This window comes from Plecotus auritus (genome assembly GCF_963455305.1).
Source record: "Plecotus auritus genome assembly, chromosome: 6".
NCBI lineage: Eukaryota > Metazoa > Chordata > Mammalia > Chiroptera > Vespertilionidae > Plecotus > Plecotus auritus.
In genome coordinates, this window is record NC_137773.1 from 67,360,436 (window position 1) to 67,374,297 (window position 13,862).

The window sequence follows — 13,862 nt, forward strand, 5'->3', positions numbered from 1 at the left end:
CTGTGCATCAGGTCACTAGCACCGGACAGTACATAGGACACTGGCAATTTAAAAATAAACATTGACTCGTGTATGCGCGATATTTGTCCCTGTCTGACACTGGCCTCCCATTTAAGTTAATTCTAAGACAGGTTCCTGTGATGCCAGCATTTGCAATGACTATTAATAAATCACAAGGACAAACTGTAGACAGAGTAGGAATGTTCCTACCTGAACCCATTTTAGGACATGGTCAGTTGTATATTGCTTTCTCTTGAGTTCAGAGACTGTATGACATTAAAGTTAAAGTTGTAAATACTTCATCACAAGGGAAATTAGTCAAGCACTCTGAAAGTGTTTTTACTCTTAATGTAAAACAGGGATATGTGGTGTACAGGGATATATTAGAATAAGTTTAATCAATTTATCAGTCATTGTTTTATCAATGTTGTTTTTATATCATGTTTTTGTTGTCTTTATATCATGCTTTTATTATTTTTATATCATGTCTTTGTTTTTATATCATGTTGTTTATTTATTAATCAATTTATATATTATTTTCATATACATTTTACTAATTTTCCATCATCTCTGACACTTCTGTTAGAGAGAAAGGGCAAATAGCGATATTAAAATATTTCTTCTAATTCATTTCCTTTCAATGTGCACGAATCCATGCACTGGGCCACTACTGAGTCTATAACTAATGATTAACTACAAAACTGTTTGAAAGGTAGTCACTACTTTATTATTTCTAGGTATGTTTATTTACACATATATTTATTGAATGCGTACTAAGTGCTAGTAACTGTGGGGTTTACATCATAGTTTTCTTAGCCAATACTAGCACTCACATCCTCCTCAAAACTGTTTCAGATCTTCTCTATCCTCCTTAAATGTCTGTCCCTGCATGAACTTAGCAGATATGCTGGATGCCCTAAAGGCAACCATGGGGGAATGAATATCGAAGGCTCTTTCCAAGCATTTTTTTTAAGCAGTGTATATCCCACTAATTAGGAAAATGAACTTCTGTAACTAAAGCCTCCTCTCTCTCCCTCTCTCTTTTTCTCTCTCTCTTTACCTATCTCCTCTTCCCCCTCCTCCTCCTCCCTGACTGGAATATGTGTCCTTATGTTGTAGGTAGTGAGAACAGCAACAGGTGTTAGACTGGTGGGGTCAGACTGGCCCTGGGTTCAGCAGCCTTGGTACTTGGGTTCTAGAAAAAAATTCAGAACCAAGACTCAAACTATAAGACAGCATTTATTTGATAAATTATAGAAGTAGAAAAAGTAATTCCTAGAAGAAATGGGCTTAGGAAACCAGTTATAGAGGTAAAGGAAGGGCCCTTGGAGCTTGGGAGTGAGGAAGCTAAAGGTAACATGCCTGGAGGGTGAGGAGATAAGGGAAAGGCAAATGCTTGGGCATGCTCCCCAGAGGGAGAGTGTAATGGGTCCTTGTCCTAAGAGTTTTACGGGTGGAGATTTTAGGGAAAGTTCCCAGGGAAGATCTTAATGGACTATTCAGCAGTTTTCCAGGTGTGTCCTTTCAGGGTTGTGGTCTCCACTCATGATTGGTTGGCACTAGGGCAGGGGTCATTATTCATTGCAGCTGGTCCTGAGGTCAGCTGTGGCTGGTTTTGTTGCTCTTCTGAGCCTGGAGCAGAAATATAACTAAGGTTAGATATTATCTCTAGAGCGGAAAAGTCAGGGGTCCAAACTGCATGACCAGTCATATGCAAGGCGGGGGGGGGGGGGGGGGGGGGAGGGTCACCCTGGGGGCGAGGTCCCACCCTACATTAATCCTCTGCTAGGCACCTAGGGTTTTCTGCTTTGGTGACCTTCTGTACCTGGCCCATCGTCCTTGCTCTGCTGGTGTCTAACTGCCTACCACACTGACACCTTCCATCACAGTTTTCACACTTTTGCCTTACCTATCTTCCCTGAGAACACAGACCATGTCTATCCCTTTACTACTCTGTTTCCAGCATCTTAGCATCCAGTGGGCTTCCACAACCTTTTGAAAACACAAATGAGCCAAAGAAGGACCACCTAGGCTGGAGGCCCCACCCATCACTCCGTGGGGGCGGAGCCACGCCAGGGGCGGGGACTGAGAAGCACAGGGCTTCCAGAGGGAAGTTGTGGGGTTTCATCTGGGACGGTGAGTTTAATCTCCACTGCTCTGTGTAACAAAATTTTCAGTATATCCTTGCGGAAGAGGTTCCAGCAGGACGTTTTGGATTCCTTGAAGGACTTTTTAGAGCCTCCTGTGCTCTTGCAAGGCTCCCACCTTTTCCGTAGGTGTTTGGGGCTCCTGCAACCAAGTCTCTGAGGGCCACTGCCCAGCAAGAGGACTTGCCTCCCTGGGTCTCTTTGGCCCAGACCCAGTAGTTCCTCAGAGAGCAGCTCAAAGCTGGGCCTGCTGGACATGGGAGTTGCCTTCTCCATCGTCAGTGGACGCAGGTCATCATCATCACCACCTTCATAACTCCTGTGTGAGGCGACAGGGGACACTGGCTGCGGGGCCTGGGGTAAGTCAGTGAACCTGAGTCCCACATCTCAGTTCTAATAGGATATAGTACAAACTAAGACCCGCCTGATAGGGTGGCTTTGAGGAGATGCATGAACAAGAAAACTGCTTTTACACTGGCAGAGTTAAAAAGGTCCCCTGCAGCTCTAACCGATTTGGCTCAGTGGATAGAGCATCGGCCTACGGACTGTAAGGTCCCAGGTTTGATTCCAGTCAAGGGCATGTACCTTGGTTGCGGGCACATCCCCAGTAGGAGGTGTGCAGGAGGCAGCTGATCAATATTTCTCTCTCATCGATGTTTCTAACTCTCTATCCCTCTCCCTTCCTCTCTGTAAAAACAATCAATAAAATATATTTTTAAAAAGAAAAAAGTCCCCTGCGGATTGGGCTGCAGAGCTTGGTAGTAGGGCAGAAACCCTGAGGCCAAGCTGCCTTGCCATTTGTGACAATGTGGGCGGACTTTGAGGGCATTATTCTATGATGTGATTTAAAAGGTGTATCTAGGTGCCTTAATCGGTGTCCTGTGATAACTTTATCTTTTTAAATTTTTGTATTTTTGAGCATCAGCCAAATATTACATATTGTTCTAGCCTCTGATGGGTATATCATTGAAAAAAACCCGTTGACCAAAAATAATAAAAAGGCTTATATAGAATAATAAACTTTAAAAAAAAGCTTTCAGGGCAAATTATTTTCCAAAGCAAGAGAAAAATAAATAGAATTGTTGATAAGAGCATATATATTCAATCCATATTCTATACCTATATAAGTGTATATTGTCAAATATATAGCATCTTTTTAGGTTATTATTTAAAGAAATAGGATAAAATACACAAACATTCAAAACAAAACAAAAAATTTGGCATCTCATTTTAGTCAATAATGCATATATAAATATTTTCTTCTGGCCCTGACTGGTTTGGCTCAGTGGATAGAGCGTCAGCCTGCAGACTCAAGAGTCCCAGGTTCGATCCCGGTCAAGGGCATGTACCTTGGTTGTGGGCACATCCCCAGTAGGGGGTGTGCAGGAGGCAGCTGATTGATGTTTCTCTCTCATCGATGTTTCTAACTCTCTATCCCTCTCCCTTCCTCTCTCTAAAAAATCAATAAAATATATTTTAAAAAAATAAATAAATAAAATTTAATAAAAACATAGCCTCAGGTGAAGACTAAAAATATTAAACATATCTAAACATAGAAAAGGTAAGTAAAATATGGTATCAAAAATTAAAAATTGGTACACCTTTATAGGACACTTACCACACATAGAGTTTGCAGGACTGAAAGTTTCTCTGAGTGAGTCAGTGAGTGAGTGGTGAGTAAATGTGAAGCCCTACTGTACACTACCGTAGACTTTATAGACACTGTACATAAGCATCACCACAAAAATGTAAGACATTATGAGGGCTTCTAGGAGATAGGAATTTTTCAGATCCATTATAATTTTATGGGAGCACCATCATATATGTGATGTTTCATTGACCAAAATGTCATTGTACCATGCATGACTATATTTAGGAATATCATCCCTAACTCCTTTGTGCTTATAAGAAAAATTCAAACAAATGATAGAATGAAATTCCACTGCTATTCTTTTGAGAGTCACAAAATTATTAACTTATTGTATAAGCATTTACATCTTCAATAAAAGATTACAGTTCTAATTTCATTCTGAAATTGAACTTTATTTTTCTGATAGGGAAGACATATAGGAAAACAACAAAGCTAGCTTCTGTTCTTGATGCTGTCATTTAACAGTAATGAGGATGAGTATAAAACTGCAAATGTGGTACAAATATTAGATGGGAAATAGTGATGTTACCATAATTCAAATGAGCTTTCATTATTTTCAGCTCACTAATTTTTTATAGTTCATGCTTGAAATAGCATTATGCAATCTACAATATATACAAATTGAAACTGTGTCAGCAGTTAGCATTCTATTAACTAATCTAACTTTTAGGGAGTTTAATTTTAGTTACCACAATCCTTTTGTATAAATACTTTTCTTATGAATTCTTAGTTGTATATGCAGTGTGAATGATGAGTTCTATTATTCCTATTTTGAGAGGTCAGAAGGTGGACAAAGGAGGGGGATTGTGCTTGCTTGATATTTATTTGTTTTCTGTTAACAATATTTGACATCATTACACTAGTCTGCATCGAGCTGAAACTAAGGATAAGAAGTTATTTTATTTTAACACAACTTTAAAATTAATTCCTTTTGCTTTCTTAATAACAGACTGTTTCATTTTTCAGTGATCCTGAATTTACTAGAAATATCAACCTAAGGTTAGAGTGCACTTGCCTTCCATAAATCTCTGTTTTCTTTGCTTTCTTTTCTGTCATTGCTTTAAGAATGAATATTAAATACAAATCAACTAAATGCTACTCAATCAGATACCTAGTCACCTATCTAATAAACTACACAAATCAAAGACAAGTACTTCTAAGATCACTCAAAACATTGTTTCCTTGGGTAAACATTCTTATACCTAGAACTAGTTCATATATAAAACATAAATCATAATGTTGCAAAAACATGCAGAACTCTTTTGTGTCCCACTACAAAGAACCAATGCCCTATCCAAAATAATAAAACATGGTATCTTCCAGTCTTCACAATGTATGAGGGAATCCAACCTATTTCATAATCAAATTGACAGCCCTTTCTCAGATGATCAACAATGTCTACCTCTGGTCAGGACATATTTTAGTATCCCTAAACTAATAACTTCATAATTCCATGTTTAATCAGTGTTTCCTGTGATTATACCAACACCAATTTCTAGTTATGTTCCCTTGTTCTTGAAATGCTATTTCCTTACTCCCAGCCTCCACAGATACTAGCTTTGCAGATATTATTTAAATTGTTACTGTTTTCCATCCTAACTGGTTTGGCTCAGTGGATAGAGCGTGGGCCTGCGGACTGAAGGGTCCCAGGTCCGATTCCAGTCAAGGGCATGTACCTTGGTTGCGGTTACATCCCCAGTAGTGGGTGTGCAGGAGGCAGCTGATTGATGTTTCTCTCATCATTGATGTTTCTAACTCTCTATCCCTCTCCCTTCCTCTCTGTAAAAAATCAATAAAATATATATTTTTTTAAATTGTTACTGTTTTCCAATCAGATATTTGGTTTTATCTATTCATTTATTAACCTGATTTTATTCTCTTCTCAAATTATGCACTTTTTATTCCTTTTTTTATTTGTTTATTAATCCTCACCTGAGGATATTTTTTTTCCATTGATTTTTAGAGAGAGTAGAAGACAGGAGTGGGGAGAGAGAGAGAGAGAGAGAGAGAGAGAGAGAGAGAGAGAGATAGATCAATGTGAGAGAGAGACATTGATTGGTTGCCTCCTGAATTCACCCTGACCTATGCTGGGGAATGAACCTGCAACCCAGTACATGCCCTTGACCAGGAATAGCACACAGGACCCTTTGGTGCATGGGCCAATCCTCTATCACTGAGCCACAACAGTCAGTGCTTATTCCTTTCATTTTACATGTGCATATCACTTTTTAACTGCATAACACCCATTTTAGGGAAATTGGCCCACAGAGTACACATAAAGAACAAGTCAGTTATCCCTGTGGGAAGATCCGCTGAGTAACCAAAGGTAGCCTCATTGTGAAGGTATCTATGGTCAGCTGAGAGCTGTATGATCTACTGGAGGCATTTCCTTAATCATTTGAATATATTTTATGATTAGTTCTAAGATGCAACTTACTATATTTTGAGGAGGAAGACAAGTTGACCTATTCTTGTTATTCTGATTATTGTCCAGGCCTAGAAACAAGGTAATAACTAAACTTTTGTCTGGGAAGCAACAAGTTCAAAACTCCAAAGGCATCTCCAGGTGAAGGTTGGTTTCTTTTGCCCAAAGCTCCAACTGGAAAACTCACCCAGCTTAGGGACTTGAAGTTCAAAGGTGTCATTAGAACTGTAGAGCCCCAAGGGTACTAGCACTTTTCCATAGCCAGTTCTTGCCAGTTGGGAGAATTCATTTTGGCACTTATGGGACAGGGAAGTACAAGCATGTAACACTTCATTTCCTACTAAATATTCAGATGTAGAAACAACAACAGTACACTGAATCAGTCCAAAGAGCTGTACACAAAAGGTCACATTGCCTACCCTCCCCAGTTTCACATCCATTCCTTCCAACAGAAATCCCATCAGTTGAATCTAAGCACTCCTTCCTTTCATTGAACTGGATGGGATGGTGACTTGGTTCTTAACATGCTGGGTAACAGAGTAATAAAAATTTGAATATCCGCATACCCCTAAAATGCCCCAGTATACTCAAAAAAGTACATATGGATTTCATTTCCCCCTTCGAGATAGGAAGACATCAGGTGATTAAGGATGATTAATTAAGAGTGATTAACCATCCTTAATCATCTTTCTCCTTACAGCTGAGGTCAAGGTAGATAAATGAATTGGAGGTGGAAAATGGAAACAGTATTTTTGAGAATTCATTCAAACTGTCTGGCTGTAAAAGCAAGAAAGATAGGGTAAACCACTGTTAGGATATGGTGCCAAGATGTTTAAGAAGGAAAGCATTAGCATGTTTAGATGATATAAAGAAATTTAACAATACAAGGTTTATTCCACTATTGTGTAATGGGTACACTGGGAATTCTGGCATACAGTGGGTTCTAGAGTCAAAGAACAAATAAATAAATAACAAATAATAAATTAGTGCACATGTGTTTACTACATCAAAATATGTAGTCTCTAGTAGAATTCAATTTGTGTTTTTACTTATTTTAAAATTGAAAGCTGTTCTAAAGCACTGGAATTTAAGCATGAATTTGCATCAACATATTCCTTCACTAGAGCAACCGCTAAAAAAAAAAAAAGACCTAACCAGCATTAAAGCACTCTTAAATGATCTATAGATAGTTCATATAAGTCACTCTCCTGACAATTCATCCTGCAAAAAATAAAAGTAAAAGGGTTGGGGGAGAAAGGAAGAAGGAAGGAAGAAAGGGAGTGAGGAAGAGAGGGGCAAAGAAAGAAGGAGAGAAATAAAATAGCTTTATGAACATTTTTTAACCTAGTACTCTCATCCACAATAATTTCATGTATGCATGCCAATTCCTAAAGCTAAGCAAACTAAAGACTGAAATACAAAGAGAAAGGGCAAAATACACGGTGGCAAAATTAGTGTGACAGAAGAGAACAAAGAAAGACTTGTGTACAAAGCATGAATTTTGGCTTTATGAATAAAAGTCTATTATGCTATATCAGAAATAGCTGTGTGGTTCTATTCAAGAGAGCTGAACTATGTTTACCTAAAAAGAAATGGTAAGTGGTGTTTTTCTAAATGTGAAGCCATGCGGAACCCTGCTTTGCAATACCAGGAAATCTGCAAGGGGAGTGTAGAGATCAATGTCATTATCCAGAAGGCATTACTGAAATAGATTTTAAATCCTTTGATGTAATTGCTTGCTGAGTTTGCCATTACAGCAGCTCTATCCTTTTGACTGATTGAGGGCCTTTAACTGCTCAAGTTTTACTGAGACTGCCAACATACTCATGTTGGAATCTTAACGTTAGACAGATGTTTGATGTTTAATTTAACTAATATGGCACACCATGAGTCAACAAAACACATTTTGTGTTAATGCCGAAAAAAAAAAAAAAAAAAAAGGTGAGGGACAGAAATGCATGCAGAGTTAATCATTCTGTTGCAGCAGACAAGCCTTTGCTTTTAGACTTATTAACATGAATTCTGATTTGAAAACCCTATGGCATTTTTCCTGCCCCTTGAGAAAAGCAGTCTTGATTCCACTAAAGCATTTAGAACTGGAATTCAATTAATAAATTAACAGTGTATAAAATCTTCAAGTAAAATATAAGGAACAATGAGTTGAATTTATTTTTTTTCCTTTTAGGCAGTCCCTGTTTTTCACGATTCTTTGAATAATTTTTATTCTTTTCAATGCGTGTTTTTCTTTTTCTACAACTAAGACAAGCAGCCAATAATGCACTTGATTGCCTTGTCTTTAGATTTTTCTATCTTGCTGAAGAAAAACTGATTTGACCAAAACCAGAATTTCATTCATGGTATTTTTAGTATTGATTGTGTCATATATATATTTATACCACCTACTAGATGATATTTATCTTTTTTTTAATATATTTTATTGATTTTTTTACAGAGAGGAAGGGAGAGGGATAGAGAGAAACATCAATGAGAGAGAAACATCGACCAGCTGCCTCCTGCACACCCCCTACTGGGGATGTGCCCGCAACCAAGGTACATGCCCTTGACCTGAATCGAACCTGGGACCCTTCAGTCCACAGGCCGACACTCTATCCACTGAGCCAAACCGGTTAGGCGATATTTATCTTTTTTAAAAAAAATGTTGGTGATACATTCTGTTTAAGAAACAGGGCTAACACTATTAGTTTTTTCCAATTTATATAATTTTCCTAACTTCATTTTTTGAAGTAAAAAAAAAACTATAGGTTATATTTTCAATGTGGTTTTTGCTAAAGCAACTCTCTACATGTCTTTGTCCTTTTTGTCTTTAGTTTTACAGTTAATAGTAATAAGAGCGTAGTGGTTGTAATGGTGGGGGTGATAGTAGAGGTTAAGTAATTGAAAGAAGAAAGCACTTGGAAACCATGCTAATGACAAGCATATAGAGAGTCTGATAGGACTCTTACTAGGGAGCTTACGCTTTCTCTCTTTCTCTCTCTGCCATGTGAAGACACCGTGAGAATACAGCTGTTGACAACCCAGAAAGTGGATCTTCACCAGAACCTGACAGTGCCAACACCCTGAAGGTGGACTTCCAGCTTCCAGAACTGTGAGCAAGTAAGTTCATTTTGTTTAAGCTGTCCAGTATATGGTATTTTGTTATGGTAGTCTGAGCAGACTAATGCAGACTGTCACCTGGAATGCCTGCTTACATATGGGCTATTCATGTGACTTGAATATCTCATAGCATGGTTTCTGGGCTTCCCAAAGGAGCATCCCAAGACTAAGTGTTCTAAGAGGTTCTAGGGTGAAATTGAAATTATAAGGATTTATAGGACCTAGTCACAGAAGCCCCATCCCAGACTCATGAAAGGAAGTGGGATATAGACCCCACCTAACGATGTGAGAAGTTGCATGTAGTTAGAGAAAAGAAATTGTTAGCAGCCGTCTTGAAAACTTCTTTACCACATTTGCCATTTGAGATGTGAGAATTCATTGTTCTTTCTTCCCTGGTCTTGGGTGATCTAATTCAAACACATATGAGTAACTGTGTTACCAGGTGTATGTGATTCATGCTATGGTACCCTCGTGAGATCAGGCAATGGTACATTTGGTTAAGGGTGAAAAGTCAGATTAGCAGACTTTTTAAATAAATGATATGTCAAAAAAAACTAATTTTAACTTGAGTCATGTTCATTATATAGGTCAGTGGTCGGCAAACTGTGGCTCACAAGCCACATGCGGCTCTTTGGCCCCTTGAGTGTGGCTCTTCCACAAAATACCATGGCCTGGGCGAGTCTATTTTGAAGAAGTGGTGTTAGAAGAAGTTTAAGTTTAAAAAATTTGGCTCTCAAAAGAAATTTCAATCGTTGTACTGTTGATATTTGGCTCTGTTGACTAATGAGTTTGCCGACCACTGATATAGGTCAAGTTTCAAGTCATTTTAGCTGTAATATTACCAATTAGCTCTAGTTTAAATTTAGTCAGGGGGCTAGAGGATGTCTCAGTGTCCTCTCAGTCTCTAATTTCATTTTTATCTTGGAACACTCTACATACTAATTCTAATAACAGCAGCTTAAAAAAACTAAACCAATAAACAACAACAAAAAAAACTCTTCTCTTAAAAAATGATCCATGTTACTATTTAATTGTTATTTTAAAATATAAATTATATTTTCTTTAATAGTTTTTAAGAAAAGTATTAAACTATAGATCTGCAAACTATCTCTCCCATTGTTGGTGGGATTATAGGGGGGTATGGCCACAAACTACATTTTATTTGCTAGAGGAAGGATCCTTATTTATGGAAGGCTCATTTGTCTAGAATATTTTATGGTAAACAAACCTAGACTCTATAGATAATGGTTTCCTGAAAAATGTTCTGTGTGCACTGTAACTATCTGAGTATAAAATGGAGATGTTTCATGACTGAAAAGGCTCTCTTATGTGTAAACAGTGTAGCCATGTGCATTACTTAGAGACATCACATGCTAACCTAAGCCAGAACATGTCTTTAAGGAGAATCAGGAACTAGAATCTATATTGACAGTCAAACATCTCTCCCCTTTTCAACTGCACCTCATAATTACTCATGTCCTTGACATTATTAGCAAAGCTAATATCACGTAAGACCTTTGATTTATGTTAATTCCAACTTAACAAGCTGATCCTTTGCATTATATCAACAATTCTATGAACTACCATTTATTCACTGACAGGTTATTAATATATTCATTTGTTTAATTTGTTAAAAATGATGAAAACATTACTTAATAGGTGAAAAAAAGACAGAGAATTTATTAGTATATTAAGAGGAAGATAGACTGCTCAGGTACAGTCAACTTTGAGCAGACTGTCGGTTTCATACAGGATTTTAGGGAAGCATTAAGCACAAGAGTGGTTAAGATTTTAAAGTTTAAGTGGGCTGAGAACCTGTGTGGAAGGTGGTTGCTCAGTTGAAACACTTGTTGATTGGTTGCAATCAGAAACATGTTTATTGCCGTGAGGCTATTGCTGATTGGCTGCCCTTCGAAAGTACAGGGCTCTCACAAATTTGTTGGCTTTCACAGGTGTGTTTACTAAGGAGAACTGCTACTGATCAACTGAATAAAAATATGTCCAGTGGCTATTTATAAATGCTACCACAGTTCCACAACAGAGTATGGGTCCATTTTTTAAATTCTCCAATTAAAAATGAAAGAAAAGAATGATAAGGAAGGGAGGGAAGGAGGGGAGAAGGAGAAGGGAAGGGAAGGAGAGAGAGAGAGAGAGAAGAAGAGAGAGAGAGAGAGAGAGAGAGAGAGAGAGAGAGAGAGAGAGAGAGAGAGAGAGAGAACACATCCACACATCCAATACAATGTTTGGGATTCTGTATCATGTGTTTGCATATATAGTCTTCTTTCTGAGACCTACACATTCTCCCACCAATACTATACCACGGGTTCAGTGGTATACCTTAAACCCTTAAGAGATGTGCCTCTAAATACTAAACAATATGTAAGATATATATTTTATACAACTAAAGTACACATTACCATATCAGGTCACTCCCACCATCCAAAGAACTCTGAGCTGAATATATGGAACGCTGAAGTGTATAAAGGAGTACACCTAGGGAAAGAGCTGAGGGACATAACTGAAATTCAACCTGCCACCAAAGAGGAAGCACTGAGTTTTACAAAAAACAAGAGAACTTAGGCAAGTAAACAGTGGTCTCAGAATTTTTAGTGCAGAAGTTTATTGAGTGTTTAGCATGATAACCATAGATGCAAGTTAATTTCTTAAATAAATACCTTCTTACCTAAGTCCTGGAAATTTCAGCTCATTTTTAACCTAGAAATTGTTAATTTAGTCTAATCATCCTTCCCACTTATTTCTGTCCACCAGGAGGACATTAGCTACAGACATTCTTATCTTTTCCAAATCTTCCTTCTCATTTTTTAGAGCAGTGATTTTCACCCTTTTTCATCTCATGGCACACATAAACTAATTACTGAAATTCTATGGCATACCAAAAATATATATTTTTTGCTGACCTGACAAAAATAGGTATGATTTTGATTTATTCACAGAGGATGGCTATTGTTGTGTTGGCTGTTGTCATTTTTTTTTCTTTCTTTTTTTTTTAATAATCTAAGGGAAAAGAAGTCGATGCCTCTGGCTAAAATAGTCATGCATGTTTTAAATAGGTATTGCATGTTTTAAAAATTCTCATGGCTCACCAACATGCCTCTTGCAGTACAGAGTGTGCCATAGTACACCAGTTGAAAATTGCTGTTCTAGAGGTTCAAGTTGCTAGCTTCATGGATGTATATAGTAGTCCAGTTCCTCTGAGGAGAAGTAGATAACTGATGAGGTTGTATGAATTCAAGTACCATCACAAATTCTAGTTATTCAAAATGTTTCTCAAAGGAAGAAATAAAGATGAGGATCCATTGCTGTGTACTACTGCTGATTTCATCCTAAGGGGCTAGGAAAGAAATCCCTCTGCCATACTGATCCTTTGAAGGAGCAGCATCTGTATTTCTGAGATGTGAAAATGATCTAAGAGAAAAGGATCTGTATTTTATATCTTCTTTAGCCCACTGAGTTTCATAATAACAAAATGTTTTAATACTGCCTGCTGTTATTTAATTTTATACTCTCAAATTCATATATTCAAGTCCTAACCACCACCCAGTACCTCTGAATGTAATCTTATTTGGAAATATAGAACAGTTGCAGAGATAATAAGTTAAGGTGAGGTCATTAATGTGGGCCCTAATGCAATATGACTTATAAGAAGGGGAAATTTGGCCCTAGCCAGGTAGTTCAGTTGGTTAGGGCATTGTCCTAAGGTTGTGGGTTCAATCTCCCATCAGGGCACACACAAGAAGCAACCGAAGAATGCATCAACAAATTGATGTTTCTCTCTGTCGCTCCTGCTCTCACTCTCACCCTCCTCTCCCTCTCTCTCCTTCTACCTCTCTCCTTTCTTTTCTCTCTAAAAATCATTTTTAAAAATCTTAAAAAAGTGGGCAGGGAATTTGGACACAGAGACATACACACATAAGGAAAGTGCCATGTGAAGATAAGGCAAGAATCAGAGTAATCCTATCTAATAAAAGAGTAATATGCAAATTAACCATCACTCCGCTACATTCACAAGCCACGCCCACCAGCCAATCAGGAGCAAGTATGCAAATTAACCCAACCAAGATGGCTGCAGCCACAGAGTGAGCAGGAGGCTTGGGTTTCCCCGGCAATGGAGGAAGCCAAGCTTTCCGCACACTCTGCCCGGCCCAGGCCTCCACTCAAAGCTACAAAGTTTCAATTATAGAAGATAAATAAATCCCAACAAAAATGGCGGCAGCCATGGAACTGGAGAGAGCAGGAGGCTTGAGTTGCCCCCGGCGATGGAGGAAGTCAAGCTCCCACAGCCCTGGCCTGCCTTGGCCTCCACTCAAGGCTACAAAGTTTTAATTATAAAAGATAAATAAATCCCAACAAAAATGGATGCAGCCACGGAGCAAGCAGGAGGCTTAGGTCTGCTCAAGGCTAAAAGTTTCATTTATAGAAGATAAATAAATCCCAGATACCAGGGCCTCTGCTTGGGTCGCCAGGGGGCATGGCCAGCCTGAAAACCACCACAGGCCCCTTGCCC